At 42.8% G+C, this 25,011-nt stretch overlaps 74 non-coding genes across 74 annotated transcripts; all 74 read right to left on the bottom strand.

Moving 5' to 3' along the window:
- Positions 1-374: 374 nt before the first annotated feature.
- TRNAP-AGG (transfer RNA proline (anticodon AGG)) lies at positions 375-446 on the bottom strand. Its single transcript has one exon. It is a non-coding gene; the product is annotated as a tRNA-Pro (tRNA).
- A 783-nt stretch (positions 447-1,229) lies between these two features.
- TRNAP-UGG (transfer RNA proline (anticodon UGG)) lies at positions 1,230-1,301 on the bottom strand. Its single transcript has one exon. It is a non-coding gene; the product is annotated as a tRNA-Pro (tRNA).
- A 99-nt stretch (positions 1,302-1,400) lies between these two features.
- TRNAP-UGG (transfer RNA proline (anticodon UGG)) lies at positions 1,401-1,472 on the bottom strand. The gene has a single exon. It is a non-coding gene; the product is annotated as a tRNA-Pro (tRNA).
- A 99-nt stretch (positions 1,473-1,571) lies between these two features.
- TRNAP-AGG (transfer RNA proline (anticodon AGG)) lies at positions 1,572-1,643 on the bottom strand. Its single transcript has one exon. It is a non-coding gene; the product is annotated as a tRNA-Pro (tRNA).
- Positions 1,644-1,742: 99 nt separating this feature from the next.
- TRNAP-UGG (transfer RNA proline (anticodon UGG)) lies at positions 1,743-1,814 on the bottom strand. The gene has a single exon. It is a non-coding gene; the product is annotated as a tRNA-Pro (tRNA).
- A 99-nt stretch (positions 1,815-1,913) lies between these two features.
- TRNAP-UGG (transfer RNA proline (anticodon UGG)) lies at positions 1,914-1,985 on the bottom strand. The gene has a single exon. It is a non-coding gene; the product is annotated as a tRNA-Pro (tRNA).
- A 99-nt stretch (positions 1,986-2,084) lies between these two features.
- Positions 2,085-2,156, bottom strand: TRNAP-UGG (transfer RNA proline (anticodon UGG)). The gene has a single exon. It is a non-coding gene; the product is annotated as a tRNA-Pro (tRNA).
- A 439-nt stretch (positions 2,157-2,595) lies between these two features.
- On the bottom strand, positions 2,596-2,667 carry TRNAP-AGG (transfer RNA proline (anticodon AGG)). Its single transcript has one exon. It is a non-coding gene; the product is annotated as a tRNA-Pro (tRNA).
- Positions 2,668-2,766: 99 nt separating this feature from the next.
- Positions 2,767-2,838, bottom strand: TRNAP-AGG (transfer RNA proline (anticodon AGG)). Its single transcript has one exon. It is a non-coding gene; the product is annotated as a tRNA-Pro (tRNA).
- Positions 2,839-2,937: 99 nt separating this feature from the next.
- Positions 2,938-3,009, bottom strand: TRNAP-AGG (transfer RNA proline (anticodon AGG)). Its single transcript has one exon. It is a non-coding gene; the product is annotated as a tRNA-Pro (tRNA).
- Positions 3,010-3,108: 99 nt separating this feature from the next.
- TRNAP-AGG (transfer RNA proline (anticodon AGG)) lies at positions 3,109-3,180 on the bottom strand. Its single transcript has one exon. It is a non-coding gene; the product is annotated as a tRNA-Pro (tRNA).
- Positions 3,181-3,279: 99 nt separating this feature from the next.
- Positions 3,280-3,351, bottom strand: TRNAP-UGG (transfer RNA proline (anticodon UGG)). Its single transcript has one exon. It is a non-coding gene; the product is annotated as a tRNA-Pro (tRNA).
- Positions 3,352-3,449: 98 nt separating this feature from the next.
- Positions 3,450-3,521, bottom strand: TRNAP-AGG (transfer RNA proline (anticodon AGG)). Its single transcript has one exon. It is a non-coding gene; the product is annotated as a tRNA-Pro (tRNA).
- A 99-nt stretch (positions 3,522-3,620) lies between these two features.
- TRNAP-AGG (transfer RNA proline (anticodon AGG)) lies at positions 3,621-3,692 on the bottom strand. The gene has a single exon. It is a non-coding gene; the product is annotated as a tRNA-Pro (tRNA).
- Positions 3,693-3,791: 99 nt separating this feature from the next.
- On the bottom strand, positions 3,792-3,863 carry TRNAP-AGG (transfer RNA proline (anticodon AGG)). Its single transcript has one exon. It is a non-coding gene; the product is annotated as a tRNA-Pro (tRNA).
- Positions 3,864-3,962: 99 nt separating this feature from the next.
- Positions 3,963-4,034, bottom strand: TRNAP-UGG (transfer RNA proline (anticodon UGG)). The gene has a single exon. It is a non-coding gene; the product is annotated as a tRNA-Pro (tRNA).
- A 99-nt stretch (positions 4,035-4,133) lies between these two features.
- TRNAP-UGG (transfer RNA proline (anticodon UGG)) lies at positions 4,134-4,205 on the bottom strand. The gene has a single exon. It is a non-coding gene; the product is annotated as a tRNA-Pro (tRNA).
- Positions 4,206-4,304: 99 nt separating this feature from the next.
- TRNAP-UGG (transfer RNA proline (anticodon UGG)) lies at positions 4,305-4,376 on the bottom strand. Its single transcript has one exon. It is a non-coding gene; the product is annotated as a tRNA-Pro (tRNA).
- A 99-nt stretch (positions 4,377-4,475) lies between these two features.
- Positions 4,476-4,547, bottom strand: TRNAP-UGG (transfer RNA proline (anticodon UGG)). The gene has a single exon. It is a non-coding gene; the product is annotated as a tRNA-Pro (tRNA).
- Positions 4,548-4,646: 99 nt separating this feature from the next.
- On the bottom strand, positions 4,647-4,718 carry TRNAP-UGG (transfer RNA proline (anticodon UGG)). Its single transcript has one exon. It is a non-coding gene; the product is annotated as a tRNA-Pro (tRNA).
- A 99-nt stretch (positions 4,719-4,817) lies between these two features.
- Positions 4,818-4,889, bottom strand: TRNAP-UGG (transfer RNA proline (anticodon UGG)). Its single transcript has one exon. It is a non-coding gene; the product is annotated as a tRNA-Pro (tRNA).
- A 99-nt stretch (positions 4,890-4,988) lies between these two features.
- On the bottom strand, positions 4,989-5,060 carry TRNAP-UGG (transfer RNA proline (anticodon UGG)). Its single transcript has one exon. It is a non-coding gene; the product is annotated as a tRNA-Pro (tRNA).
- Positions 5,061-5,159: 99 nt separating this feature from the next.
- On the bottom strand, positions 5,160-5,231 carry TRNAP-UGG (transfer RNA proline (anticodon UGG)). The gene has a single exon. It is a non-coding gene; the product is annotated as a tRNA-Pro (tRNA).
- A 99-nt stretch (positions 5,232-5,330) lies between these two features.
- TRNAP-AGG (transfer RNA proline (anticodon AGG)) lies at positions 5,331-5,402 on the bottom strand. The gene has a single exon. It is a non-coding gene; the product is annotated as a tRNA-Pro (tRNA).
- Positions 5,403-5,501: 99 nt separating this feature from the next.
- On the bottom strand, positions 5,502-5,573 carry TRNAP-UGG (transfer RNA proline (anticodon UGG)). The gene has a single exon. It is a non-coding gene; the product is annotated as a tRNA-Pro (tRNA).
- A 99-nt stretch (positions 5,574-5,672) lies between these two features.
- On the bottom strand, positions 5,673-5,744 carry TRNAP-UGG (transfer RNA proline (anticodon UGG)). Its single transcript has one exon. It is a non-coding gene; the product is annotated as a tRNA-Pro (tRNA).
- Positions 5,745-5,843: 99 nt separating this feature from the next.
- Positions 5,844-5,915, bottom strand: TRNAP-UGG (transfer RNA proline (anticodon UGG)). Its single transcript has one exon. It is a non-coding gene; the product is annotated as a tRNA-Pro (tRNA).
- Positions 5,916-6,012: 97 nt separating this feature from the next.
- Positions 6,013-6,086, bottom strand: TRNAP-UGG (transfer RNA proline (anticodon UGG)). Its single transcript has one exon. It is a non-coding gene; the product is annotated as a tRNA-Pro (tRNA).
- A 270-nt stretch (positions 6,087-6,356) lies between these two features.
- On the bottom strand, positions 6,357-6,428 carry TRNAP-AGG (transfer RNA proline (anticodon AGG)). Its single transcript has one exon. It is a non-coding gene; the product is annotated as a tRNA-Pro (tRNA).
- Positions 6,429-6,696: 268 nt separating this feature from the next.
- TRNAP-UGG (transfer RNA proline (anticodon UGG)) lies at positions 6,697-6,768 on the bottom strand. Its single transcript has one exon. It is a non-coding gene; the product is annotated as a tRNA-Pro (tRNA).
- Positions 6,769-7,208: 440 nt separating this feature from the next.
- On the bottom strand, positions 7,209-7,280 carry TRNAP-UGG (transfer RNA proline (anticodon UGG)). Its single transcript has one exon. It is a non-coding gene; the product is annotated as a tRNA-Pro (tRNA).
- A 440-nt stretch (positions 7,281-7,720) lies between these two features.
- TRNAP-UGG (transfer RNA proline (anticodon UGG)) lies at positions 7,721-7,792 on the bottom strand. Its single transcript has one exon. It is a non-coding gene; the product is annotated as a tRNA-Pro (tRNA).
- A 783-nt stretch (positions 7,793-8,575) lies between these two features.
- Positions 8,576-8,647, bottom strand: TRNAP-AGG (transfer RNA proline (anticodon AGG)). Its single transcript has one exon. It is a non-coding gene; the product is annotated as a tRNA-Pro (tRNA).
- A 99-nt stretch (positions 8,648-8,746) lies between these two features.
- Positions 8,747-8,818, bottom strand: TRNAP-UGG (transfer RNA proline (anticodon UGG)). The gene has a single exon. It is a non-coding gene; the product is annotated as a tRNA-Pro (tRNA).
- A 439-nt stretch (positions 8,819-9,257) lies between these two features.
- TRNAP-UGG (transfer RNA proline (anticodon UGG)) lies at positions 9,258-9,331 on the bottom strand. The gene has a single exon. It is a non-coding gene; the product is annotated as a tRNA-Pro (tRNA).
- Positions 9,332-9,430: 99 nt separating this feature from the next.
- Positions 9,431-9,502, bottom strand: TRNAP-AGG (transfer RNA proline (anticodon AGG)). The gene has a single exon. It is a non-coding gene; the product is annotated as a tRNA-Pro (tRNA).
- Positions 9,503-9,601: 99 nt separating this feature from the next.
- TRNAP-AGG (transfer RNA proline (anticodon AGG)) lies at positions 9,602-9,673 on the bottom strand. The gene has a single exon. It is a non-coding gene; the product is annotated as a tRNA-Pro (tRNA).
- Positions 9,674-10,285: 612 nt separating this feature from the next.
- On the bottom strand, positions 10,286-10,357 carry TRNAP-UGG (transfer RNA proline (anticodon UGG)). Its single transcript has one exon. It is a non-coding gene; the product is annotated as a tRNA-Pro (tRNA).
- A 953-nt stretch (positions 10,358-11,310) lies between these two features.
- On the bottom strand, positions 11,311-11,382 carry TRNAP-AGG (transfer RNA proline (anticodon AGG)). The gene has a single exon. It is a non-coding gene; the product is annotated as a tRNA-Pro (tRNA).
- Positions 11,383-11,479: 97 nt separating this feature from the next.
- Positions 11,480-11,553, bottom strand: TRNAP-UGG (transfer RNA proline (anticodon UGG)). The gene has a single exon. It is a non-coding gene; the product is annotated as a tRNA-Pro (tRNA).
- A 99-nt stretch (positions 11,554-11,652) lies between these two features.
- TRNAP-AGG (transfer RNA proline (anticodon AGG)) lies at positions 11,653-11,724 on the bottom strand. Its single transcript has one exon. It is a non-coding gene; the product is annotated as a tRNA-Pro (tRNA).
- Positions 11,725-12,850: 1,126 nt separating this feature from the next.
- Positions 12,851-12,922, bottom strand: TRNAP-UGG (transfer RNA proline (anticodon UGG)). The gene has a single exon. It is a non-coding gene; the product is annotated as a tRNA-Pro (tRNA).
- Positions 12,923-13,021: 99 nt separating this feature from the next.
- On the bottom strand, positions 13,022-13,093 carry TRNAP-AGG (transfer RNA proline (anticodon AGG)). The gene has a single exon. It is a non-coding gene; the product is annotated as a tRNA-Pro (tRNA).
- Positions 13,094-13,192: 99 nt separating this feature from the next.
- TRNAP-AGG (transfer RNA proline (anticodon AGG)) lies at positions 13,193-13,264 on the bottom strand. The gene has a single exon. It is a non-coding gene; the product is annotated as a tRNA-Pro (tRNA).
- Positions 13,265-13,511: 247 nt separating this feature from the next.
- On the bottom strand, positions 13,512-13,583 carry TRNAP-UGG (transfer RNA proline (anticodon UGG)). Its single transcript has one exon. It is a non-coding gene; the product is annotated as a tRNA-Pro (tRNA).
- A 269-nt stretch (positions 13,584-13,852) lies between these two features.
- On the bottom strand, positions 13,853-13,924 carry TRNAP-AGG (transfer RNA proline (anticodon AGG)). The gene has a single exon. It is a non-coding gene; the product is annotated as a tRNA-Pro (tRNA).
- Positions 13,925-14,023: 99 nt separating this feature from the next.
- On the bottom strand, positions 14,024-14,095 carry TRNAL-UAG (transfer RNA leucine (anticodon UAG)). Its single transcript has one exon. It is a non-coding gene; the product is annotated as a tRNA-Leu (tRNA).
- Positions 14,096-14,193: 98 nt separating this feature from the next.
- Positions 14,194-14,265, bottom strand: TRNAP-AGG (transfer RNA proline (anticodon AGG)). Its single transcript has one exon. It is a non-coding gene; the product is annotated as a tRNA-Pro (tRNA).
- A 99-nt stretch (positions 14,266-14,364) lies between these two features.
- TRNAP-UGG (transfer RNA proline (anticodon UGG)) lies at positions 14,365-14,436 on the bottom strand. The gene has a single exon. It is a non-coding gene; the product is annotated as a tRNA-Pro (tRNA).
- A 95-nt stretch (positions 14,437-14,531) lies between these two features.
- On the bottom strand, positions 14,532-14,603 carry TRNAP-UGG (transfer RNA proline (anticodon UGG)). The gene has a single exon. It is a non-coding gene; the product is annotated as a tRNA-Pro (tRNA).
- Positions 14,604-14,702: 99 nt separating this feature from the next.
- TRNAP-AGG (transfer RNA proline (anticodon AGG)) lies at positions 14,703-14,774 on the bottom strand. Its single transcript has one exon. It is a non-coding gene; the product is annotated as a tRNA-Pro (tRNA).
- A 99-nt stretch (positions 14,775-14,873) lies between these two features.
- Positions 14,874-14,945, bottom strand: TRNAP-UGG (transfer RNA proline (anticodon UGG)). The gene has a single exon. It is a non-coding gene; the product is annotated as a tRNA-Pro (tRNA).
- Positions 14,946-15,044: 99 nt separating this feature from the next.
- On the bottom strand, positions 15,045-15,116 carry TRNAP-UGG (transfer RNA proline (anticodon UGG)). Its single transcript has one exon. It is a non-coding gene; the product is annotated as a tRNA-Pro (tRNA).
- A 99-nt stretch (positions 15,117-15,215) lies between these two features.
- TRNAP-UGG (transfer RNA proline (anticodon UGG)) lies at positions 15,216-15,287 on the bottom strand. The gene has a single exon. It is a non-coding gene; the product is annotated as a tRNA-Pro (tRNA).
- A 99-nt stretch (positions 15,288-15,386) lies between these two features.
- TRNAP-AGG (transfer RNA proline (anticodon AGG)) lies at positions 15,387-15,458 on the bottom strand. The gene has a single exon. It is a non-coding gene; the product is annotated as a tRNA-Pro (tRNA).
- Positions 15,459-15,729: 271 nt separating this feature from the next.
- TRNAP-AGG (transfer RNA proline (anticodon AGG)) lies at positions 15,730-15,801 on the bottom strand. The gene has a single exon. It is a non-coding gene; the product is annotated as a tRNA-Pro (tRNA).
- Positions 15,802-15,900: 99 nt separating this feature from the next.
- Positions 15,901-15,972, bottom strand: TRNAP-UGG (transfer RNA proline (anticodon UGG)). The gene has a single exon. It is a non-coding gene; the product is annotated as a tRNA-Pro (tRNA).
- A 269-nt stretch (positions 15,973-16,241) lies between these two features.
- Positions 16,242-16,313, bottom strand: TRNAP-UGG (transfer RNA proline (anticodon UGG)). Its single transcript has one exon. It is a non-coding gene; the product is annotated as a tRNA-Pro (tRNA).
- Positions 16,314-18,296: 1,983 nt separating this feature from the next.
- On the bottom strand, positions 18,297-18,368 carry TRNAP-AGG (transfer RNA proline (anticodon AGG)). Its single transcript has one exon. It is a non-coding gene; the product is annotated as a tRNA-Pro (tRNA).
- Positions 18,369-18,466: 98 nt separating this feature from the next.
- TRNAP-AGG (transfer RNA proline (anticodon AGG)) lies at positions 18,467-18,538 on the bottom strand. The gene has a single exon. It is a non-coding gene; the product is annotated as a tRNA-Pro (tRNA).
- A 1,638-nt stretch (positions 18,539-20,176) lies between these two features.
- Positions 20,177-20,248, bottom strand: TRNAP-AGG (transfer RNA proline (anticodon AGG)). The gene has a single exon. It is a non-coding gene; the product is annotated as a tRNA-Pro (tRNA).
- A 270-nt stretch (positions 20,249-20,518) lies between these two features.
- On the bottom strand, positions 20,519-20,590 carry TRNAP-AGG (transfer RNA proline (anticodon AGG)). The gene has a single exon. It is a non-coding gene; the product is annotated as a tRNA-Pro (tRNA).
- A 271-nt stretch (positions 20,591-20,861) lies between these two features.
- On the bottom strand, positions 20,862-20,933 carry TRNAP-AGG (transfer RNA proline (anticodon AGG)). Its single transcript has one exon. It is a non-coding gene; the product is annotated as a tRNA-Pro (tRNA).
- Positions 20,934-21,203: 270 nt separating this feature from the next.
- Positions 21,204-21,275, bottom strand: TRNAR-UCG (transfer RNA arginine (anticodon UCG)). Its single transcript has one exon. It is a non-coding gene; the product is annotated as a tRNA-Arg (tRNA).
- Positions 21,276-21,374: 99 nt separating this feature from the next.
- On the bottom strand, positions 21,375-21,446 carry TRNAP-UGG (transfer RNA proline (anticodon UGG)). The gene has a single exon. It is a non-coding gene; the product is annotated as a tRNA-Pro (tRNA).
- A 270-nt stretch (positions 21,447-21,716) lies between these two features.
- On the bottom strand, positions 21,717-21,788 carry TRNAP-UGG (transfer RNA proline (anticodon UGG)). The gene has a single exon. It is a non-coding gene; the product is annotated as a tRNA-Pro (tRNA).
- Positions 21,789-22,229: 441 nt separating this feature from the next.
- Positions 22,230-22,301, bottom strand: TRNAP-AGG (transfer RNA proline (anticodon AGG)). Its single transcript has one exon. It is a non-coding gene; the product is annotated as a tRNA-Pro (tRNA).
- A 99-nt stretch (positions 22,302-22,400) lies between these two features.
- TRNAP-UGG (transfer RNA proline (anticodon UGG)) lies at positions 22,401-22,472 on the bottom strand. Its single transcript has one exon. It is a non-coding gene; the product is annotated as a tRNA-Pro (tRNA).
- Positions 22,473-22,914: 442 nt separating this feature from the next.
- TRNAP-AGG (transfer RNA proline (anticodon AGG)) lies at positions 22,915-22,986 on the bottom strand. Its single transcript has one exon. It is a non-coding gene; the product is annotated as a tRNA-Pro (tRNA).
- Positions 22,987-23,255: 269 nt separating this feature from the next.
- On the bottom strand, positions 23,256-23,327 carry TRNAP-UGG (transfer RNA proline (anticodon UGG)). Its single transcript has one exon. It is a non-coding gene; the product is annotated as a tRNA-Pro (tRNA).
- A 270-nt stretch (positions 23,328-23,597) lies between these two features.
- TRNAP-AGG (transfer RNA proline (anticodon AGG)) lies at positions 23,598-23,669 on the bottom strand. Its single transcript has one exon. It is a non-coding gene; the product is annotated as a tRNA-Pro (tRNA).
- A 98-nt stretch (positions 23,670-23,767) lies between these two features.
- Positions 23,768-23,839, bottom strand: TRNAP-AGG (transfer RNA proline (anticodon AGG)). The gene has a single exon. It is a non-coding gene; the product is annotated as a tRNA-Pro (tRNA).
- Positions 23,840-24,109: 270 nt separating this feature from the next.
- On the bottom strand, positions 24,110-24,181 carry TRNAP-AGG (transfer RNA proline (anticodon AGG)). The gene has a single exon. It is a non-coding gene; the product is annotated as a tRNA-Pro (tRNA).
- Positions 24,182-24,623: 442 nt separating this feature from the next.
- Positions 24,624-24,695, bottom strand: TRNAP-AGG (transfer RNA proline (anticodon AGG)). The gene has a single exon. It is a non-coding gene; the product is annotated as a tRNA-Pro (tRNA).
- Positions 24,696-25,011: the final 316 nt, after the last annotated feature.

Below are 25,011 nucleotides of genomic sequence, written 5' to 3'. Positions count from 1 at the left end.
ATGACAAATAAACATTTTCGCGACTTCGTCTGGGCTCGACCGGGATTTGAACCCGGTACCTCTAGCACCCAAAGCGAGAATCATACCCCTAGACCACCGAGACACGTTGAAGACCCAACAATAATTTAATACCGAAAAATGAAAATGTTACTTTATTCCATTAGAATCAACAATGACAAGAAAGTATTTACGCGATCACGTCAGGGCTCTACCGGGATTAGAACCCAAGACCTCTCGCACCCAAAGCGAGAATCATACCCCTTGACCACCGAGCCACGTTGAAGCGCCAAGAAATATTTATTACCGAAAAATCAAAAAGTTACTTATTCCATAAGAATCAACAATGACAAATAAATATTTTCGCGACTTCGTCTGGGCTCGACTGGGATTTGAACCCGGGACCTCTCACACCCTAAGCGAGAATCATACCCCTAGACCACCGAGCCACGTTGAAGCGCAAAGAAATATTTATTACCGAAAATGAAAAAGTTACTTATTCCATAAGAATCAACAATGACAAATAAACATTTTCGCGACTTCGTCTGGGCTCGACCGGGATTTGAACCCGGTACCTCTAGCACCCAAAGCGAGAATCATACCCCTAGACCACCGAGACACGTTGAAGACCCAACAATAATTTAATACCGAAAAATGAAAATGTTACTTTATTCCATTAGAATCAACAATGACAAGAAAGTATTTACGCGATCACGTCAGGGCTCTACCGGGATTAGAACCCAAGACCTCTCGCACCCAAAGCGAGAATCATACCCCTTGACCACCGAGCCACGTTGAAGCGCCAAGAAATATTTATTACCGAAAATGAAAAAGTTACTTATTCCATAAGAATCAACAATGACAAATAAACATTTTCGCGACTTCGTCTGGGCTCGACCGGGATTTGAACCCGGTACCTCTAGCACCCAAAGCGAGAATCATACCCCTAGACCACCGAGAAACGTTGAAGGCCCAACAATAATTTCATACCGAAAAATGAAAATGTTACTTTATTCCATTAGAATCAACAATGACAAGAAAGTATTTATGCGATCACGTCAGGGCTCGACCGGGATTAGAACCCAGGACCTCTCGCACCCTAAGCGAGAATCATACCCCTTGACCACCGAGCCACGTTGAAGCGCCAAGAAATATTTATTACCGAAAAATCAAAAAGTTACTTATTCCATAAGAATCAACAATGACAAATAAATATTTTCGCGACTTCGTCTGGGCTCGACCGGGATTTGAACCCGGGACTTCTCGCACCCAAAGCGAGAATCATACCCCTAGACCACCGAGCCACGTTGAAGCGCCAAGAAATATTTATTACCGAAAAATCAAAAAGTTACTTATTCCATAAGAATCAACAATGACAAATAAATATTTTCGCGACTTCGTCTGGGCTCGACGGGGATTTGAACCCGGGACCTCTCGCACCCAAAGCGAGAATCATACCCCTAGACCACCGAGCCACGTTGACGCGCCAAGAAATATTTATTACCGAAAAATCAAAAAGTTACTTATTCCATAAGAATCAACAATGACAAATAAATATTTTCGCGACTTCGTCTGGGCTCGACTGGGATTTGAACCCGGGACCTCTCGCACCCTAAGCGAGAATCATACCCCTAGACCACCGAGCCACGTTGAATCGTCAAGAATTATTTATTACCGAAAAATGAAAAAGTTACTTATTCCATAAGAATCAACAATGACAAATAAATATTTTCGCGACTTCGTCTGGGCTCGACCGGGATTTGAACCCAGCACCTCTCGCACCCAAAGCGAGAATCATACCCCTAGACCACCGAGCCACGTTGAAGCGCAAAGAAATATTTATTACCGAAAAATGAAAAAGTTACTTATTCCATAAGAATCAACAATGACAAATAAATATTTTCGCGACTTCGTCTGGGCTCGACCGGGATTTGAACCCAGCACCTCTCGCACCCAAAGCGAGAATCATACCCCTAGACCACCGAGCCACGTTGAAGCGCAAAGAAATATTTATTACCGAAAAATGAAAAAGTTACTTATTCCATAAGAATCAACAATGACAAATAAATATTTTCGCGACCTCGTCTGGGCTCGACCGGGATTTGAACCCGGGACCTCTCGCACCCAAAGCGAGAATCATACCCCTAGACCACCGAGCCACGTTGAAGCGCAAAGAAATATTTATTACCGAAAAATGAAAAAGTTACTTATTCCATAAGAATCAACAATGACAAATAAATATTTTCGCGACTTCGTCTGGGCTCGACCGGGATTTGAACCCAGCACCTCTCGCACCCAAAGCGAGAATCATACCCCTAGACACCGAGCCACGTAGAAGCGGCAAAAAATATTTATTACCGAAAAATCAAAAAGTTACTTATTCCATTAGAATCAACAATGGCAAAAAAACATTCACGCGATTTCGTCTGGGCTCGACCGGGATTTGAACCCAGGACCTCTCGCATCCAAAGCGAGAATCATACCCCTAGACACCGAGCCACGTTGAAGCGCCAAAAAATATTTATTACCGAAAAATGAAAAAGTTACTTATTCCATAAAAATCAACAATGACAAAAAAAAATCTATGCGAATTCGTCAGGGCTCGACCGGGATTTGAACCCGGGTCCTCTCGCACCCTAAGCGAGAATCATACCCCAAGACCACCGAGCCACGTTGAAGCGTCAAGAATTATTTATTACCGAAAAATGAAAAAGTTACTTATTCCATAAGAATCAACAATGACAAATAAACATTTTCGCGACTTCGTCAGGGCTCGACCGGGATTTGAACCCGGGACCTCTCGCACCCTAAGCGAGAATCATACCCCTAGACCACCGAGCCACGTTGAAGCGTCAAGAAATATTTATTACCGAAAAATGAAAAAGTTACTTATTCCATAAGAATCAACAATGACAAATAAATATTTTCGCGATTTCGTCTGGGCTCGACCGGGATTTGAACCCAGGACCTCTCGCACCCTAAGCGAGAATCATACCCCTAGACCACCGAGCCACGTTGAAGCGGCAAAAAATATTTATTACCGAAAAATCAAAAAGTTACTTATTCCATAAGAATCAACAATGACAAATAAACATTATCGCGACTTCGTCTGGGCTCGACCGGGATTTGAACCCAGGACCTCTCGCACCCTAAGCGAGAATCATACCCCTAGACCACCGAGCCAGGTTGAAGCGCCAAGAAATATTTATTACCGAAAAATGAAAAAGTTACTTATTCCATAAGAAACAACAATGACAAATAAACATTTTCGCGACTTCGTCTGGGCTCGACCGGGATTTGAACCCGGGACCTCTCGCACCCAAAGCGAGAATCATACCCCTAGACCACCGAGCCACATTGAAGCGCAAAGAAATATTTATTACCGAAAATGAAAAAGTTACTTATTCCATAAGAATCAACAATGACAAATAAATATTTTCGCGACTTCGTCTGGGCTCGACCGGGATTTGAACCCGGGACCTCTCGCACCCTAAGCGAGAATCATACCCCTAGACCACCGAGCCACGTTGAAGCGGCAAAAAATATTTATTACCGAAAAATGAAAAAGTTACTTATTCCATAAAAATCAACAATGACAAATAAATATTTTCGCGACTTCGTCTGGGCTCGACCGGGATTTGAACCCAGGACCTCTCGCACCCTAAGCGAGAATCATACCCCTAGACCACCGAGCCACGTTGAAGCGAAAAGAAATATTTATTACCGAAAAATCAAAAAGTTACTTATTCCATAAGAATCAACAATGACAAAAAAATATTTACGCGACTTCGTCTGGGCTCGACCGGGATTTGAACCCGGGTCCTCTCGCACCCTAAGCGAGAATCATACCCCAAGACCACCGAGCCACGCTGAAGCGCAAAGAAATATTTATTACCGAAAAATGAAAAAGTTACTTATTCCATAAGAATCAACAATGACAAATGAATATTTTCGCGACTTCGTCAGGGCTCGACCGGGATTTGAACCCGGGACCTCTCGCACCCAAAGCGAGAATCATACCCCTAGACCACCGAGCCACGTTGAAGCGCCAAGAAATATTTATTACCGAAAAATGAAAAAGTTACTTATTCCATAAGAATCAACAATGACAAATAAATATTTTCGCGACTTCGTCTGGGCTCGACCGGGATTTGAACCCGGGACCTCTCGCACCCAAAGCGAGAATCATACCCCTAGACCACCGAGCCACGTTGAAGCGCCAAGAAATATTTATTACCGAAAAATCAAAAAGTTACTTATTCCATAAGAATCAACAATGAGAATTAAATATTTTCGCGACTTCGTCTGGGCTCGACCGGGATTTGAACCCAGCACCTCTCGCACCCAAAGCGAGAATCATACCCCTAGACCACCGAGCCACGTTGAAGCGCAAAGAAATATTTATTACCGAAAAATGAAAAAGTTACTTATTCCATAAGAATCAACAATGACAAATAAATATTTTCGCGACCTCGTCTGGGCTCGACCGGGATTTGAACCCGGGACCTCTCGCACCCAAAGCGAGAACCATACCCCTAGACCACCGAGCCACGTTGACGCGCCAATAAATATTTATTACCGAAAAATCAAAAAGTTACTTATTCCATAAGAATGAACAATGAGAAATAAATATTTTCGCGACTTCGTCTGGGCTCGACCGGGATTTGAACCCGTGACCTCTCGCACCCAAAGCGAGAATCATACCCCTAGACCACCGAGCCACGTTGACGCGCCAATAAATATTTATTACCGAAAAATCAAAAAGTTACTTATTCCATAAGAATGAACAATGAGAAATAAATATTTTCGCGACTTCGTCTGGGCTCGACCGGGATTTGAACCCGGGACCTCTCGCACCCAAAGCGAGAATCATACCCCTAGACCACCGAGCCACGTTGAAGCGCCAAGAAATATTTATTACCGAAAAATCAAAAAGTTACTTATTCCATAAGAATCAACAATGAGAATTAAATATTTTCGCGACTTCGTCTGGGCTCGACCGGGATTTGAACCCAGCACCTCTCGCACCCAAAGCGAGAATCATACCCCTAGACCACCGAGCCACGTTGAAGCGCAAAGAAATATTTATTACCGAAAAATGAAAAAGTTACTTATTCCATAAGAATCAACAATGACAAATAAATATTTTCGCGACCTCGTCTGGGCTCGACCGGGATTTGAACCCGGGACCTCTCGCACCCAAAGCGAGAATCATACCCCTAGACCACCGAGCCACGTTGAAGAGCCAAGAAATATTTATTACCGAAAAATCAAAAAGTTACTTATTCCATTAGAATCAACAATGACAAAAAAACATTCACGCGACTTCGTCTGGGCTCGACCGGGATTTGAACCCGTGACCTCTCGCACCCTAAGCGAGAATCATACCCCTAGACCACCGAGCCACGTTGAATCGTCAAGAATTATTTATTACCGAAAAATGAAAAAGTAACTTATTCCATAAGAATCAACAATGACAATTAAATATTTTCGCGACTTCGTCTGGGCTCGACCGGGATTTGAACCCAGCACCTCTCGCACCCAAAGCGAGAATCATACCCCTAGACCACCGAGCCACGTTGAAGCGCAAAGAAATATTTATTACCGAAAAATGAAAAAGTTACTTATTCCATAAGAATCAACAATGACAAATAAACATTTTCGCGACTTCGTCTGGGCTCGACCGGGATTTGAACCCGAGACCTCTCGCACCCAAAGCGAGAATCATACCCCTAGACCACCGAGCCACGTTGAAGCGTCAAGAAATATTTATTACCGAAAAATGAAAAAGTTACTTATTCCATAAGAATCAACAATGACAAATAAACATTTTCGCGATTTCGTCTGGGCTCGACCGGGATTTGAACCCAGGACCTCTCGCATCCAAAGCGAGAATCATACCCCTAGACCACCGAGCCACGTAGAAGCGGCAAAAAATATTTATTACCGAAAAATGAAAAAGTTACTTATTCCATAAGAATCAACAATGACAAATAAATATTTTCGCGACTTCGTCTGGGCTCGACCGGGATTTGAACCCAGGACCTCTCGCATCCAAAGCGAGAATCATACCCCTAGACCACCGAGCAACCTTGAAGCGCCAAGAAATATTTATTACCGAAAAATCAAAAAGTTACTTATTCCATAAGAATCAACAATGACAAATAAATATTTCCGCGACTTCGTCTGGGCTCGACCGGGATTTGAACCCAGGACCTCTCGCATCCAATGCGAGAATCATACCCCTAGACCACCGAGCAACCTTGAAGCGCCAAGAAATATTTATTACCGAAAAATCAAAAAGTTACTTATTCCATAAGAATCAACAATGACAAATAAATATTTCCGCGACTTCGTCGGGGCTCGACCGGGATTTGAACCCGGGACCTCTCGCACCCTAAGCAAGAATCATACCCCTAGACCACCGATCCACGTTGAAGCGCAAAGAAATATTTATTACCGAAAATCAAAAAGTTACTTATTCCATAAGAATCAACAATGACAAATAAACATTTTCGCGATTTCGTCTGGGCTCGACCGGGATTTGAACCCAGGACCTCTCGCATCCAAAGCGAGAATCATACCCCTAGACACCGAGCCACGTAGAAGCGGCAAAAAATATTTATTACCGAAAAATGAAAAAGTTACTTATTCCATAAGAATCAACAATGACAAATAAATATTTTCGCGACTTCGTCTGGGCTCGACGGGGATTTGAACCCGGGACCTCTCGCACCCAAAGCGAGAATCATACCCCTAGACCACCGAGCCACGTTGACGCGCCAAGAAATATTTATTACCGAAAAATCCAAAAGTTACTTATTCCATAAGAATCAACAATGACAAATAAACAAACTCGCGATTTCGTCTGGGCTCGACCGGGATTTGAACCCGGGACCTCTCGCACCCAAAGCGAGAATCATAACCCTAGACCACCGAGCAACGTTGAAGCGCCAAGAAATATTTATTACCGAAAAATGAAAAAGTTACTTATTGCATAAGAATCAACAATGGCAAAAAAACATTCACGCGACTTCGTCTGGGCTCGACCGGGATTTGAACCCGTGACCTCTCGCACCCAAAGCGAGAATCATACCCCTAGACACCGAGCCACGTAGAAGCGGCAAAAAATATTTATTACCGAAAAATGAAAAAGTTACTTATTCCATAAGAATCAACAATGACAAATAAATATTTTCGCGACTTCGTCTGGGCTCGACGGGGATTTGAACCCGGGACCTCTCGCACCCAAAGCGAGAATCATACCCCTAGACCACCGAGCCACGTTGACGCGCCAAGAAATATTTATTACCGAAAAATCCAAAAGTTACTTATTCCATAAGAATCAACAATGACAAATAAACAAACTCGCGATTTCGTCTGGGCTCGACCGGGATTTGAACCCGGGACCTCTCGCACCCAAAGCGAGAATCATAACCCTAGACCACCGAGCAACGTTGAAGCGCCAAGAAATATTTATTACCGAAAAATGAAAAAGTTACTTATTGCATAAGAATCAACAATGGCAAAAAAACATTCACGCGACTTCGTCTGGGCTCGACCGGGATTTGAACCCAGGACCTCTCGCATCCAAAGCGAGAATCATACCCCTAGACACCGAGCCACGTAGAAGCGGCAAAAAATATTTATTACCGGAAAATGAAAAAGTTACTTATTCCATAAGAATCAACAATGACAAATAAATATTTTCGCGACTTCGTCTGGGCTCGACGGGGATTTGAACCCGGGACCTCTCGCACCCAAAGCGAGAATCATACCCCTAGACCACCGAGCCACGTTGACGCGCCAAGAAATATTTATTACCGAAAAATCCAAAAGTTACTTATTCCATAAGAATCAACAATGACAAATAAACAAACTCGCGATTTCGTCTGGGCTCGACCGGGATTTGAACCCGGGACCTATCGCACCCAAAGCGAGAATCATAACCCTAGACCACCGAGCAACGTTGAAGCGCCAAGAAATATTTATTACCGAAAAATGAAAAAGTTACTTATTGCATAAGAATCAACAATGGCAAAAAAACATTCACGCGACTTCGTCTGGGCTCGACCGGGATTTGAACCCGTGACCTCTCGCACCCATATCGAGAATCATACCCCTAGACCACCGAGACACGATGAAGACCCAACAATAATTTAATACCGAAAAATGAAAATGTTACTTTATTCCATTAGAATCAACAATGACAAGAAAGTATTTATGCGATCACGTCAGGGGTCGACCGGGATTAGAACCCAGGACCTCTCGCACCCTAAGCGAGAATCATACCCCAAGACCACCGAGCCACGTTGAAGCGTCAAGAATTATTTATTACCGAAAAATGAAAAAGTTACTTATTCCATAAGAATCAACAATGACAAATAAACATTTTCGCGACTTCGTCTGGGCTCGACCGGGATTTGAACCCGAGACCTCTCGCACCCAAAGCGAGAATCATACCCCTAGACACCCAGCCACGTAAAAGCGGCAAAAAATATTTATTACCGAAAAATCAAAAAGTTACTTATTCCATTAGAATCAACAATGACAAAAAAACATTCACGCGACTTCGTCTTGGCTCAACCGGGATTTGAACCCGGGACCTCTCTCACCCTAAGCGAGAATCATACCCCTAGACCACCGAGCCACGTTGAAGCGGCAAAAAATATTTATTACCGAAAAATCAAAAAGTTACTTATTCCATAAGAATCAACAATGACAAATAAACATTTTCGCGATTTCGTCTGGGCTCGACCGGGATTTGAACCCAGGACCTCTCGCATCCAAAGCGAGAATCATACCCCTAGACCACCGAGCCACGTAGAAGCGGCAAAAAATATTTATTACCGAAAAATTAAAAAGTTACTTATTCCATAAGAATCAACAATGACAAATAAATATTTTCGCGACTTCGTCTGGGCTCGACGGGGATTTGAACCCGGGACCTCTCGCACCCAAAGCGAGAATCATACCCCTAGACCACCGAGCAACGTTAAAGCGCCAAGAAATATTTATTACCGAAAAATCAAAAAGTTACTTATTCCATAAGAATCAACAATGACAAATAAATATTTTCGCGACTTCGTCTGGGCTCGACGGGGATTTGAACCCGGGACCTCTCGCACCCAAAGCGAGAATCATACCCCTAGACAACCGAGCCACGTTGACGCGCCAAGAAATATTTATTACCGAAAAATCAAAAAGTTACTTATTCCATAAGAATCAACAATGACAAATAAACAAATTCGCGACTTCGTCTGGGCTCGACCGGGATTTGAACCCGGGACCTCTCGCACCCAAAGCGAGAATCATACCCCTAGACCACCGAGCAACGTTGAAGCGCCAAGAAATATTTATTACCGAAAAATCAAAAAGTTACTTATTCCATAAGAATCAACAATGACAAATAAATATTTTCGCGACTTGGTCTGGGCTCGACCGGGATTTGAACCCGGGACCTCTCGCACCCTAAGCGAGAATCATACCCCTAGACCACCGAGCCACGTTGAAGCGTCAAGAAATATTTATTACCGAAAAATCAAAAAGTTACTTATTCCATAAGAATCAACAATGACAAATAAATATTTTCGCGATATCTTCTGGGCTCGACCGGGATTTGAACCCAGGACCTCTCGCACCCTAAGCGAGAATCATACCCCTACACCACCGAGCCACGTTGAAGCGCCAAAAAATATTTATTACCGAAAAATGAAAAAGTTACTTATTGCATAAGAATCAACAATGGCAAAAAAACATTCACGCGACTTCGTCTGGGCTCGACCGGGATTTGAACCCGTGACCTCTCGCACCCATAGCGAGAATCATACCCCTAGACCACCGAGACACGATGAAGACCCAACAATAATTTAATACCGAAAAATGAAAATGTTACTTTATTCCATTAGAATCAACAATGACAATAAAGTATTTATGCGATCACGTCAGAGCTCTACCGGTATTAGAACCCAGGACCTCTCGCACCCTAAGCGAGAATCATACCCCTAGACCACCGAGCCACGTTGAAGCGCCAAGAAATATTTATTACCGAAAAATCAAAAAGTTATTATTCCATAAGAATCAACAATGAAAAATAAATATTTTCGCGACTTCGTCTGGGCTCGACCGGGATTTGAACCCAGCACCTCTCGCACCCAAAGCGAGAATCATACCCCTAGACCACCGAGCTACGTTGAAGCACCAAGAAATATTTATTACCGAAAAATCAAAAAGTTACTTATTCCATAAGAATCAACAATGAAAAATAAATATTTTCGCGACTTCGTCTAGGCTCGACCGGGATTTGAACCCAGCACCTCTCGCACCCAAAGCGAGAATCATACCCCTAGACCACCGAGCTACGTTGAAGCACCAAGAAATATTTATTACCGAAAAATGAAAAAGTTACTTATTGCATAAGAATCAACAATGGCAAAAAAACATTCACGCGACTTCGTCTGGGCTCGACCGGGATTTGAACCCGTGACCTCTCGCACCCATATCGAGAATCATACCCCTAGACCACCGAGACACGATGAAGACCCAACAATAATTTAATACCGAAAAATGAAAATGTTACTTTATTCCATTAGAATCAACAATGACAAGAAAGTATTTATGCGATCACGTCAGGGGTCGACCGGGATTAGAACCCAGGACCTCTCGCACCCTAAGCGAGAATCATACCCCAAGACCACCGAGCCACGTTGAAGCGTCAAGAATTATTTATTACCGAAAAATGAAAAAGTTACTTATTCCATAAGAATCAACAATGACAAATAAACATTTTCGCGACTTCGTCTGGGCTCGACCGGGATTTGAACCCGAGACCTCTCGCACCCAAAGCGAGAATCATACCCCTAGACACCCAGCCACGTAAAAGCGGCAAAAAATATTTATTACCGAAAAATCAAAAAGTTACTTATTCCATTAGAATCAACAATGACAAAAAAACACTCACGCGACTTCGTCTGGGCTCGACCGGGATTTGAACCCGGGACCTCTCTCACCCTGAGCGAGAATCATACCCCTAGACCACCAAGCCACGTTGAAGCGTCAAGAATTATTTATTACCGAAAAATGAAAAAGTTACTTATTCCATAAGAATCAACAATGACAAATAAACATTTTCGCGACTTCGTCTGGGCTCGACCGGGATTTGAACCCGAGACCTCTCGCACCCAAAGCGAGAATCATACCCCTAGACACCCAGCCACGTAAAAGCGGCAAAAAATATTTATTACCGAAAAATCAAAAAGTTACTTATTCCATTAGAATCAACAATGACAAAAAAACATTCACGCGACTTCGTCTGGGCTCGACCGGGATTTGAACCCGGGACCTCTCTCACCCTAAGCGAGAATCATACCCCTAGACCACCGAGCCACGTTGAAGCGGCAAAAAATATTTATTACCGAAAAATCAAAAAGTTACTTATTCCATAAGAATCAACAATGACAAATAAACAAATTCGCGACTTCGTCTGGGCTCGACCGGGATTTGAACCCGGGACCTCTCGCACCCAAAGCGAGAATCATACCCCTAGACCACCGAGCAACGTTGATGCGCCAAGAAATATTTATTACCGAAAAATCAAAAAGTTACTTATTCCATAAGAATCAACAATGACAAATAAACATTTTCGCGACTTGGTCTGGGCTCGACCGGGATTTGAACCCGGGACCTCTCGCACCCTAAGCGAGAATCATACCCCTAGACCACCGAGCCACGTTGAAGCGTCAAGAAATATTTATTACCGAAAAATGAAAAAGTTACTTATTCCATAAGAATCAACAATGACAAATAAATATTTTCGCGAAATCTTCTGGGCTCGACCGGGATTTGAACCCAGGACCTCTCGCACCCTAAGCGAGAATCATACCCCTACACCACCGATCCACGTTGAAGCGCCAAAAAATATTTATTACCGAAAAATGAAAAAGTTACTTATTGCATAAGAATCAACAATGGCAAAAAAACATTCACGCGACTTCGTCTGGGCTCGACCGGGATTTGAACCCGTGACCTCTCGCACCCATAGCGAGAATCATACCCCTAGACCACCGAGACACGATGAAGACCCAACAATAATTTAATACCGAAAAATGAAAATGTTACTTTATTCCATTAGAATCAACAATGACAATAAAGTATTTATGCGATCACGTCAGAGCTCTACCGGTTTTAGAACCCAGGACCTCTCGCACCCTAAGCGAGAATCATACCCCTAGACCACCGAGCCACGTTGAAGCGCCAAGAAATATTTATTACCGAAAAATCAAAAAGTTACTTATTCCATAAGAATCAACAATGAAAAATAAATATTTTCGCGACTTCGTCTGGGCTCGACCGGGATTTGAACCCAGCACCTCTCGCACCCAAAGCGAGAATCATACCCCTAGACCACCGAGCTACGTTGAAGCACCAAGAAATATTTATTACCGAAAAATCAAAAAGTTACTTATTCCATAAGAATCAACAATGAAAAATAAATATTTTCGCGACTTCGTCTAGGCTCGACCGGGATTTGAACCCAGCACCTCTCGCACCCAAAGCGAGAATCATACCCCTAGACCACCGATCTACGTTGAAGCACCAAGAAATATTTATTACCGAAAAATGAAAAAGTTACTTATTCCATAAGAATCAACAATGAAAAATAAATATTTTCGCGACTTCGTCTGGGCTCAACCGGGATTTGAACCCAGCACCTCTCGCACCCAAAGCGAGAATCATACCCCTAGACCACCGAGCTACGTTGAAGCACCAAGAAATATTTATTACCGAAAAATCAAAAAGTTACTTATTCCATAAGAATCAACAATGAAAAATAAATATTTTCGCGACTTCGTCTAGGCTCGACCGGGATTTGAACCCAGCACCTCTCGCACCCAAAGCGAGAATCATACCCCTAGACCACCGAGCTACGTTGAAGCACCAAGAAATATTTATTACCGAAAAATCAAAAAGTTACTTATTCCATAAGAATCAACAATGACAAAAAAACATTCACGCGACTTCGTCTGGGCTCGACCGGGATTTGAACCCGGGAACTCTCGCACCCTAAGCGAGAATCATACTCCTAGACCACCGAGCCACGTTGAAGCACCAAGAAATATTTATTACCGAAAAATCAAAAAGTTACTTATTCCATAAGAATCAACAATGACAAAAAAACATTCACGCGACTTCGTCTGGGCTCGACCGGGATTTGAACCCGGGAACTCTCGCACCCTAAGCGAGAATCATACTCCTAGACCACCGAGCCACGTTGAAGCACCAAGAAATATTTATTACCGAAAAATCAAAAAGTTACTTATTCCATAAGAATCAACAATGACAAATAAATATTTTCGCGACTTCGTCTGGGACCTCTCGCACCCAAAGCGAGAATCATACCCCTAGACCACCGAGCCACGTTGAAGCGCCAAGAAATATTTATTACCGAAAAATGAAAAAGTTACTTATTCCATAAGAATCAACAATGACAATTAAATATTTTCGCGACTTCGTCTGGGCTCGACCGGGATTTGAACCCAGCACCTCTCGCACCCAAAGCGAGAATCATACCCCTAGACCACCGAGCCACGTTGAAGCGCAAAGAAATATTTATTACCGAAAAATGAAAAAGTTACTTATTCCATAAGAATCAACAATGACAAATAAACATTTTCGCGACTTCGTCTGGGCTCGACCGGGATTTGAACCCGAGACCTCTCGCACCCAAAGCGAGAATCAAACCCCTAGACACCGAGCCACGTAGAAGCGGCAAAAAATATTTATTACCGAAAAATCAAAAAGTTACTTATTCCATTAGAATCAACAATGACAAAAAAACATTCACGCGACTTCGACTGGGCTCGACCGGGATTTGAACCCGGGACCTCTCGCACCCTAAGCGAGAATCATACCCCTAGAACACCGAACCACGTTGAAGCGTCAAGAAATATTTATTACCGAAAAATGAAAAAGTTACTTATTCCATAAGAATCAACAATGACAAATAAATATTTTCGCGATTTCGTCTGGGCTCGACCGGGATTTGAACCCAGGACCTCTCGCACCTAAAGCGAAAATCATACCCCTAGACCACCGAGCCACGTTGAAGCGGCAAAAAATATTTATTACCGAAAAATCAAAAAGTAACTTTTCCATAAGAATCAACAATGACAAATAAACATTATCGCGACTTCGTATGGGCTCGACCGGGATTTGAAGCCAGGACCTCTCGCACCCTAAGCGAGAATCATACCCCTAGACCACCGAGCCAGGTTGAAGCGCCAAGAAATATTTATTACCGAAAAATGAAAAAGTTACTTATTCCATAAGAATCAACAATGACAAATAAACATTTTCGCGATTTCGTCTGGGATCGACCGGGATTTGAACCCAGGACCTCTCGCATCCAAAGCGAGAATCATACCCCTAGACCACCGAGCCACGTAAAGCAAAAAATATTTATTACCGAAAAATGAAAAAGTTACTTATTCCATAAGAATCAACAATGACAAATAAATATTTTCGTGACTTCGTCTGGGCTCGACGGGGATTTGAACCCGGGACCTCTCGCACCCAAAGCGAGAATCATACCCCTAGACCACCGAGCCACGTTGAAGCGCCAAGAAATATTTATTACCGAAAAATCAAAACGTTACTTATTCCATTAGAATCAACAATGACAAAAAAACATTCACCCGACTTCGTCTGGGCTCGACCGGGATTTGAACCCGTGACCTCTCGCACCCTAAGCGAGAATCATACCCCTAGACCACCGAGCCACGTTGAATCGTCAAGAATTATTTATTACCGAAAAATGAAAAAGTTACTTATTCCATAAGAATCAACAATGACAAAAAAACATTCACGCGACTTCGACTGGGCTCGACCGGGATTTGAACCCGGGACCTCTCGCACCCAAAGCGAGAATCATACCCCTAGACCACCGAGCCACGTTGAAGCACCAAGAAATATTTATTACCGAAAAATCAAAAAGTTACTTATTCCATAAGAATCAACAATGACAAATAAATATTTTCGCGATTTCGTCTGGGCTCGACCGGGATTTGAACCCGGGACCTCTCGCACCCAAAGCGAGAATCATACCCCTAGACCACCGAGCCACGTTGAAGCACCAAGAAATATTTATTACCGAAAAATCAAAAAGTTACTTATTCCATAAGAATCAACAATGACAAATAAATATTTTCGCGACTTCGTCTGGGCTCGACCGGGATTTGAACCCGGGACCTCTCGCACCCAAAGCGAGAATCATACCCCTAGACCACCGAGCCACGTTGAAGCGCCAAGAAATATTTATTACCGAAAAATCAAAAAGTTACTTATTCCATAAGAATCAACAATGACAAATAAATATTTTCGCGACTTCGTCTGGGCTCGACTGGGATTTGAACCCAGGACCTCTCACACCCTAAGCGAGAATCATACCCCTAGACTACCGAGACACGATGAAGACCCAACAATAATTTAATACCGAAAAATGAAAATGTTACTTTATTCCATTAGAATCAACAATGACAAGAAAGTATTTATGCGATCACGTCAGGGCTCTACCGGGATTAGAATCCAGTACCTCTCGCATCCTAAGCGAGAATCATACCCCTAGACCACCGAGCCACGTTGAAGCGCCAAGAAATATTTATTACCGAAAAATCAAAAAGTTACTTATTCGATTAGAATCAACAATGACAAAAAACCATTCACGCGACTTCGTCTGGGCTCGACCGGGATTTGAACCCGGGACCTCTCGCACCCTAAGCGAGAATCATACCCCTAGACCACCAAACCACGTTGAATCGTCAAGAATTATTTATTACCGAAAAATGAAAAAGTTACTTATTCCATAAGAATCAACAATGACAATTAAATATTTTCGCGACTTCGTCTGGGCTCGACCGGGATTTGAACCCAGCACCTCTCGCACCCAAAGCGAGAATCATACCCCTAGACCACCGAGCCACGTTGAAGCGCAAAGAAATATTTATTACCGAAAAATGAAAAAGTTACTTATTCCATAAGAATCAACAATGACAAATAAATATTTTCGCGACCTCGTCTGGGCTCGACCGGGATTTGAACCCGGGACCTCTCGCACCCAAAGCGAGAATCATACCCCTAGACACCGAGCCACGTAGAAGCGGCAAAAAATATTTATTACCGAAAAATCAAAAAGTTACTTATTCCATTAGAATCAACAATGACAATTAAATATTTTCGCGACTTCGTCTGGGCTCGACCGGGATTTGAACCCAGCACCTCTCGCACCCAAAGCGAGAATCATACCCCTAGACCACCGAGCCACGTTGAAGCGCAAAGAAATATTTATTACCGAAAAATGAAAAAGTTACTTATTCCATAAGAATCAACAATGACAAATAAACATTTTCGCGACTTCGTCTGGGCTCGACCGGGATTGAACCCGGGACCTCTCGCACCCTAAGCGAGAATCATACCCCTAGACCACCGAGACACGATGAAGACCCAACAATAATTTAATACCGAAAAATGAAAATGTTACTTTATTCCATTAGAATCAACAATGACAAGAAAGTATTTATGCGATCACGTCAGGGGTCGACCGGGATTAGAACCCAGGACCTCTCGCACCCTAAGCGAGAATCATACCCCTAGACCACCGAGCCGCGTTGAAGCGCCAAGAAATATTTATTACCGAAAAATGAAAAAGTTACTTATTCCATAAAAATCAACAATGACAAAAAAAAATCTACGCGAATTCGTCAGGGCTCGACCGGGATTTGAACCCGGGTCCTCTCGCACCCATAGCGAGAATCATACCCCTAGACCACCGAGACACGTTGAAGACCCAACAATAATTTAATACCGAAAAATGAAAATGTTACTTTATTCCATAAGAATCAACAATGACAAGAAAGTATTTATGCGATCACGTCAGGGGTCGACCGGGATTAGAACCCAGGACCTCTCGCACCCTAAGCGAGAATCATACCCCTAGACCACCGAGCCACGTTGAAGCGCCAAGAAATATTTATTACCGAAAAATGAAAAAGTTACTTATTCCATAAAAATCAACAATGACAAAAAAAAATCTACGCGAATTCGTCAGGGATCGACCGGGATTTGAACCCGGGTCCTCTCGCACCCATAGCGAGAATCATACCCCTAGACCACCGAGACACGTTGAAGACCCAACAATAATTTAATACCGAAAAATGAAAATGTTACTTTATTCCATAAGAATCAACAATGACAAGAAAGTATTTATGCGATCACGTCAGGGCTCGACCGGGTTTAGAACCCAGGACCTCTCGCACCCTAAGCGAGAATCATACCCCTAGACCACCGAGACACGATGAAGACCCAACAATAATTTAATACCGAAAAATGAAAATGTTACTTTATTCCATTAGAATCAACAATGACAAGAAAGTATTTATGCGATCACGTCAGGGGTCGACCGGGATTAGAACCCAGGACCTCTCGCACCCTAAGCGAGAATCATACCCCTAGACCACCGAGCCGCGTTGAAGCGCCAAGAAATATTTATTACCGAAAAATGAAAAAGTTACTTATTCCATAAGAATCAACAATGATAAAAAAATATTCACGCGACTTCGTCTGGGCTCGACCGGGATTTGAACCCGAGACCTCTCGCACCGTAAGCGAGAATCAGACCCCTAGACCACCAAGCCACGGTGCAGCGCCAAGAAATATTTATTACCGAAAAATGAAAAAGTTACTTATTCCATAAGAATCAACAATGATAAAAAAACATTCAAGTGACTTCGCCTGGGCTCGACCGGGATATGAACCCATTACCTCTCGCACCCTAAGCGAGAATCATACCCCTAGACCACCGAGCCGCGTTGAAGCGCCAAGAAATATTTATTACCGAAAAATGAAAAAGTTACTTATTCCATAAGAATCAACAATGATAAAAAAATATTCAAGCGACTTCGTCTGGGCTCGACCGGGATTTGAACCCGAGACCTCTCGCACCGTAAGCGAGAATCAGACCCCTAGACCACCAAGCCACGGTGCAGCGCCAAGAAATATTTATTAACAAAAAATGAAAAAGTTACTTATTCCATAAGAATCAACAATGATAAAAAAACATTCACGCGACTTCGTCTGGGCTCGACCGGGATTTGAACCCGGGAGCTCTCGCACCCAAAGAGAGAATCATATCCCTAGACCACCGAGCCGCTTTGAAGCGCCAAGAAATATTTATTACCGAAAAATGAAAAAGTTACTTATTCCATAAGAATCAACAATGATAACAAAACATTCACGCGACTTCGTCTGGGCTCGACCGGGATTTGAACCCGGGACCTCTCGCACCCTAAGCGAGAATCATACCCCTAGACCACCGAGCCACGTTGAAGCGCAAAGAAATATTTATTACCGAAAATGAAAAAGTTACTTATTCCATAAGAATCAACAATGACAAATAAATATTTTGGCGACTTCGTCTGGGCTCGACCGGGATTTGAACCCGGGACCTCTCGCACCCTAAGCGAGAATCATACCCCTAGACCACCGAGCCACGTTGAAGCGCCAAGAAATATTTATTACCGAAAAATGAAAAAGTTACTTATTCCATAAGAATCAACAATGACAAAAAAAAATTCACGCGACTTCGTCTGGGCTCGACCGGGATTAGAACCCGTGACCTCTCGCACCCATAGCGAGAATCATACCCCTAGACCACCGAGACACGATGAAGACCCAACAATAATTTAATACCGAAAAATGAAAATGTTACTTTATTCCATTAGAATCAACAATGACAAGAAAGTATTTATGCGATCACGTCAGGGGTCGACCGGGATTAGAACCCAGGACCTCTTGCACCCTAAGCGAGAATCATACCCCTAGACCACCGAGCCACGTTGAAGCACCAAGAAATATTTATTACCGAAAAATGAAAAAGTTACTTATTCCATAAGAATCAACAATGACAAAAAAACATTCACGCGACTCGTCTGGGCTCGACCGGGATTTGAACCCGAGACCTCTCGCACCCGAAGCGAGAATCAGACCCCTAGACCACCGAGTCACGTTGAAGCACCAAGAATTATTTATTACCGAAAAATGAAAAAGTTACTTATTCCATAAGAATCAACAATGACAAATAAATATTTTCGCGTCTTCGTCAGGGCTCCACCGTGACTTGAACCCGAGACCTCTCGCACCCAAAGCGAGAATCAGATTCCTAGACCACCGAGCCACGTTGAAGCACCAAGAATTATTTATTACCGAAAAATGAAAAAGTTACTTATTCCATAAGAATTAACAATGACAAATAAATATTTTCGCGACTTCGTCTGGGCTCGACCGGGATTTGAACCCGAGACCTCTCGCACCCAAAGCGAAAATCATACCCCTAGACCACCGAGCTACGTTGAAGCACCAAGAATTATTTATTACCGAAAAATGAAAAAGTTACTTATTCCATAAGAATTAACAATGACAAATAAATATTTTCGCGACTTCGTCAGGGCTCGACCGTGACTTGAACCCGAGACCTCTCGCACCCGAAGCGAGAATCAGACCCCTAGACCACCGAGCCACGTTGAAGCACCAAGAATTATTTATTACCGAAAAATGAAAAAGTTACTTATTCCATAAGAATTAACAATGACAAAAAAATATTTTCGCGACTTCGTCTGGGCTCGACCGGGATTTTAACCCAGGACCTCTCGCACCCTAAGCGAGAATCATACCCCTAGACCACCGAGTCACGTTGAAGCACCAAGAATTATTTATTACCGAAAAATGAAAAAGTTACTTATTCCATAAGAATCAACAATGACAAATAAATATTTTCGCGACTTCGTCAGGGCTCGAGCGGGATTGTAACCCAGGACCTCTTGCACCCTAAGCGAGAATCATACCCCTAGACCACCGAGTCACGTTGAAGCACCAAGAATTATTTATTACCGAAAAATGAAAAAGTTACTTATTCCATAAGAATCAACAATGACAAATAAATATTTTCGCGACTTCGTCAGGGCTCGAGCGGGATTGTAACCCAGGACCTCTTGCACCCTAAGCGAGAATCATACCCCTAGACCACCGAGTCACGTTGAAGCACCAAGAATTATTTATTACCGAAAAATGAAAAAGTTACTTATTCCATAAGAATCAACAATGACAAAAAAATATTTTCGCGACTTCGTCTGGGCTCGACCGGGATTTTAACCCAGGACCTCTCGCACCCTAAGCGAGAATCATACCCCTAGACCACCGAGCCACGTTGAAGCACCAAGAATTATTTATTACCAAAAAATGAAAAAGTTACTTATTCCATAAGAATCAACAATGACAAATAAATATTTTCGCGACTTCGTCAGGGCTCGAGCGGGATTGTAACCCAGGACCTCTTGCACCCTAAGCGAGAATCATACCCCTAGACCACCGAGTCACGTTGAAGCACCAAGAATTATTTATTACCGAAAAATGAAAAAGTTACTTATTCCATAAGAATCAACAATGACAAAAAAATATTTTCGCGACTTCGTCTGGGCTCGACCGGGATTTTAACCCAGGACCTCTCGCACCCTAAGCGAGAATCATACCCCTAGACCACCGAGCCACGTTGAAGCACCAAGAATTATTTATTACCAAAAAATGAAAAAGTTACTTATTCCATAAGAATCAACAATGACAAAAAAATATTTTCGCGACTTCGTCTGGGCTCGACCGGGATTTTAACCCAGGACCTCTTGCACCCTAAGCGAGAATCATACCCCTAGACCACCGAGCCACGTTGAAGCACCAAGAATTATTTATTACCAAAAAATGAAAAAGTTACTTATTCCATAAGAATCAACATTGACAAATAAATATTTACGCGACTTCGTTCGGGGCTCGACCGGGATTTAAACCCAGGACCTCTCGCACCCTAAGCGAGAATCATACCCCTAGACCACCGAGCCACGTTGAAGCGCCAAGAAATATTTATTACCGAAAAATGAAAAAGTTACTTATTCCATAAGAATCAACAATGATAAAAAAACATTCACGCGACTTCGTCTGGGCTCGACCGGGATTCGAACCCGGGACTTCTCGCACCCAAAGAGAGAATCATACCCCTAGACCACCGAGCCGCTTTGAAGCGCCAAGAAATATTTATTAATGAAAAATGAAAAAGTTACTTATTCCATAAGAATCAACAATGACAAATAAATATTTTCGCCACTACGTCTGGGCTCGACCGGGATTTGAATCCGGGACATCTCGCACCGAAAGCGAGAATCATACCCCTAGACCACCGAGCCACGTTGAAGCGCCAAGAAATATTTATTACCGAAAAATGAAAAAGTTACTTATTCCATAAGAATCAACAATGACAAAAAAGAAACTACGCGAATTCGTCTGGGTTCGACCGGGATTTGAACCCGGGACCTCTCGCACCCAAAGCGAGAATCATACCCCTAGACCACCGAGCCACGTTGAAGCGCCAAGAAATATTTATTACCGAAAAATGAAAAAGTTACTTATTCAATAAGAATCAACAATGACAAAAAAAAAATTCACGCGACTTCTTGTGGGCACGACCGGGATTTGGACCCGGGCCCTCACGCACCGAAAGCCAGAATCATACCCCTAGACCACCGAGCCAGGTTGAAGCGCCAATAAATATTTATTACCGAAAAATCAAAAAGTTACTTATTCCATAAGAATCAACAATGACAAATAAATATTTTCCCACTACGTCTGGGCTCGACCGGGATTTGAACCCGGGACCTCTCGCACCCAAAACGAGAATCATACCCCAAGACCACCGAGCCACATTGAACCGCCAAGAATTATTTATTACCGAAAAATGAAAAAGTTACTTATTCCATAAGAATCAACAATGATAAAAAAATATTCACGCGACTTCGTCAGGGCTCGACCGTGACTTGAACCCGAGACCTCCCGCACCCTAAGCGAGAATCATACCTCTAAACCACCGAGCCACGTTGAAGCACCAAGAATTATTTATTACCGAAAAATGAAAAAGTTACTTATTCCATAAGAATCAACAATGACAAATAAATATTTTCGCGATTTCGTCTGGGCTCGACCGGGATTTGAACCCGAGACCTCCCGCACCCAAAGCGATAATCATACCCCTAGACCACCGAGCCACGTTGAAGCACCAAGAATTATTTATTACCGAAAAATGAAAAAGTTACTTATTCCATAAGAATCAACAATGACAAATAAATATTTTCGCGACTTCGTCTGGGCTCGACCGGGATTTTAACCCAGGACCTCTCGCACCCTAAGCGAGAATCATACCCCTAGACCACCGAGCCACGTTGAAGCACCAAGAATTATTTATTACCAAAAAATGAAAAAGTTACTTATTCCATAAGAATCAACAATGACAAATAAATATTTTCGCGATTTCGTCTGGGCTCGACCGGGATTTGAACCCGAGACCTCTCGCACCCAAAGCGATAATCATACCCCTAGACCACCGAGCCACGTTGAAGCACCAAGAATTATTTATTACCAAAAAATGAAAAAGTTACTTATTCCATAAGAATCAACAATGACAAATAAATATTTACGCGACTTCGTTCGGGGCTCGACCGGGATTTAAACCCAGGACCTCGCGCACCCTAAGCGAGAATCATACCCCTAGACCACCGAGCCACGTTGAAGCGCCAAGAAATATTTATTACCGAAAAATGAAAAAGTTACTTATTCCATAAGAATCAACAATGATAAAAAAACATTCACGCGACTTCGTCTGGGCTCGACCGGGATTCGAACCCGGGACCTCTCGCACCCAAAGAGAGAATCATATCCCTAGACCACCGAGCCGCTTTGAAGCGCCAAGAAATATTTATTACCGAAAAATGAAAAAGTTACTTATTCCATAAGAATCAACAATGATAAAAAAACATTCACGCGACTTCGTCTGGGCTCGACCGGGATTTGAACCCGGGACCTCTCGCACCCTAAGCGAGAATCATACCCCTAGACCACCGAGCCACGTTGATGCGCCAAGAAATATTTATTACCGAAAAATGAAAAAGTTACTTATTCCATAAGAATCAACAATGACAAAAAAGAAACTACGCGAATTCGTCTGGGTTCGACCGGGTTTTGAACCCGGGACCTCTCGCACCCAAAGCCAGAATCATACCCCTAGACCACCGAGCCAGGGTGAAGCGCCAATAAATATTTATTACCGAAAAATCAAAAAGTTACTTATTCCATAAGAATCAACAATGACAAATAAATATTTTCCCACTACGTCTGGGCTCGACCGGGATTTGAACCCGGGACCTCTCGCACCCAAAACGAGAATCATACCCCAAGACCACCGAGCCACATTGAACCGCCAAGAATTATTTATTACCGAAAAATGAAAAAGTTACTTATTCCATAAGAATCAACAATGATAAAAAAATATTCGCGCGACTTCGTCAGGGCTCGACCGTGACTTGAACCCGAGACCTCCCGCACCCAAATCGAGAATCATACCCCTAAACCACCGAGCCACGTTGAAGCACCAAGAATTATTTATTACCGAAAAATGAAAAAGTTACTTATTCCATAAGAATCAACAATGACAAAAAAATATTTCCGCGACTTCGTCTGGGCTCGACCGGGATTTTAACCCAGGACCTCTCGCACCCTAAGCGAGAATCATACCCCTAGACCACCGAGCCACGTTGAAGCACCAAGAATTATTTATTACGAAAAAATGAAAAAGTTACTTATTCCAAAAGAATCAACAATGACAAATAAATATTTTCCCACTACGTCTGGGCTCGACCGGGATTTGAACCCGGGACCTCTCGCACCCTAAGCGAGAATCACACCCCTAGACCACCGAGCCACGTTGAAGCACCAAGAATTATTTATTACCGAAAAATGAAAAAGTTACTTATTCCATAAGAATCAACAATGACAAATAAATATTTTCGCGATTTCGTCTGGGCTCGACCGGGATTTGAACCCGAGACATCTCGCACCCAAAGCGATAATCATACCCCTAGACCACCGAGCCACGTTGAAGCACCAAGAATTATTTATTACCGAAAAATGAAAAAGTTACTTATTCCATAAGAATCAACAATGACAAAAAAATATTTTCGCGACTTCGTCTGGGCTCGACCGGGATTTTAACCCAGGACCTCTCGCACCCTAAGCGAGAATCATACCCCTAGACCACCGAGCCACGTTGAAGCACCAAGAATTATTTATTACCAAAAAATGAAAAAGTTACTTATTCCATAAGAATCAACAATGACAAATAAATATTTACGCGACTTCGTTCGGGGCTCGAAAGGGATTTAAACCCAGGACCTCGCGCACCCTAAGCGAGAATCATACCCCTAGACCACCGAGCCACGTTGAAGCGCCAAGAAATATTTATTACCGAAAAATGAAAAAGTTACTTATTCCATAAGAATCAACAATGATAAAAAAACATTCACGCGACTTCGTCTGGGCTCGACCGGGATTCGAACCCGGGACCTCTCGCACCCAAAGAGAGAATCATATCCCTAGACCACCGAGCCGCTTTGAAGCGCCAAGAAATATTTATTACCGAAAAATGAAAAACTAACTTATTCCATAAGAATCAACAATGACAAAAAAATATTTTCGCGACTTCGTCTGGGCTCGACCGGGATTTTAACCCAGGACCTCTCGCACCCTAAGCGAGAATCATACCCCTAGACCACCGAGCCACGTTGAAGCGCCAAGAATTATTTATTACCAAAAAATGAAAAAGTTACTTATTCCATAAGAATCAACAATGACAAATAAATATTTACGCGACTTCGTTCGGGGCTCGACCGGGATTTAAACCCAGGACCTCGCGCACCCTAAGCGAGAATCATACCCCTAGACCACCGAGCCACGTTGAAGCGCCAAGAAATATTTATTACCGAAAAATGAAAAAGTTACTTATTCCATAAGAATCAACAATGATAAAAAAACATTCACGCGACTTCGTCTGGGCTCGACCGGGATTCGAACCCGGGACCTCTCGCACCCAAAGAG

The sequence above is a fragment of the Pholcus phalangioides genome, unplaced genomic scaffold, assembly GCF_987345545.1.
Source record: "Pholcus phalangioides strain wild (caught in Gottingen) unplaced genomic scaffold, Ppha-v1.0 ptg000005l_1, whole genome shotgun sequence".
In the NCBI taxonomy this organism is placed as follows: Eukaryota; Metazoa; Arthropoda; class Arachnida; order Araneae; family Pholcidae; genus Pholcus; species Pholcus phalangioides.
This window is presented reverse-complemented; position numbering and strand designations above follow the sequence as displayed.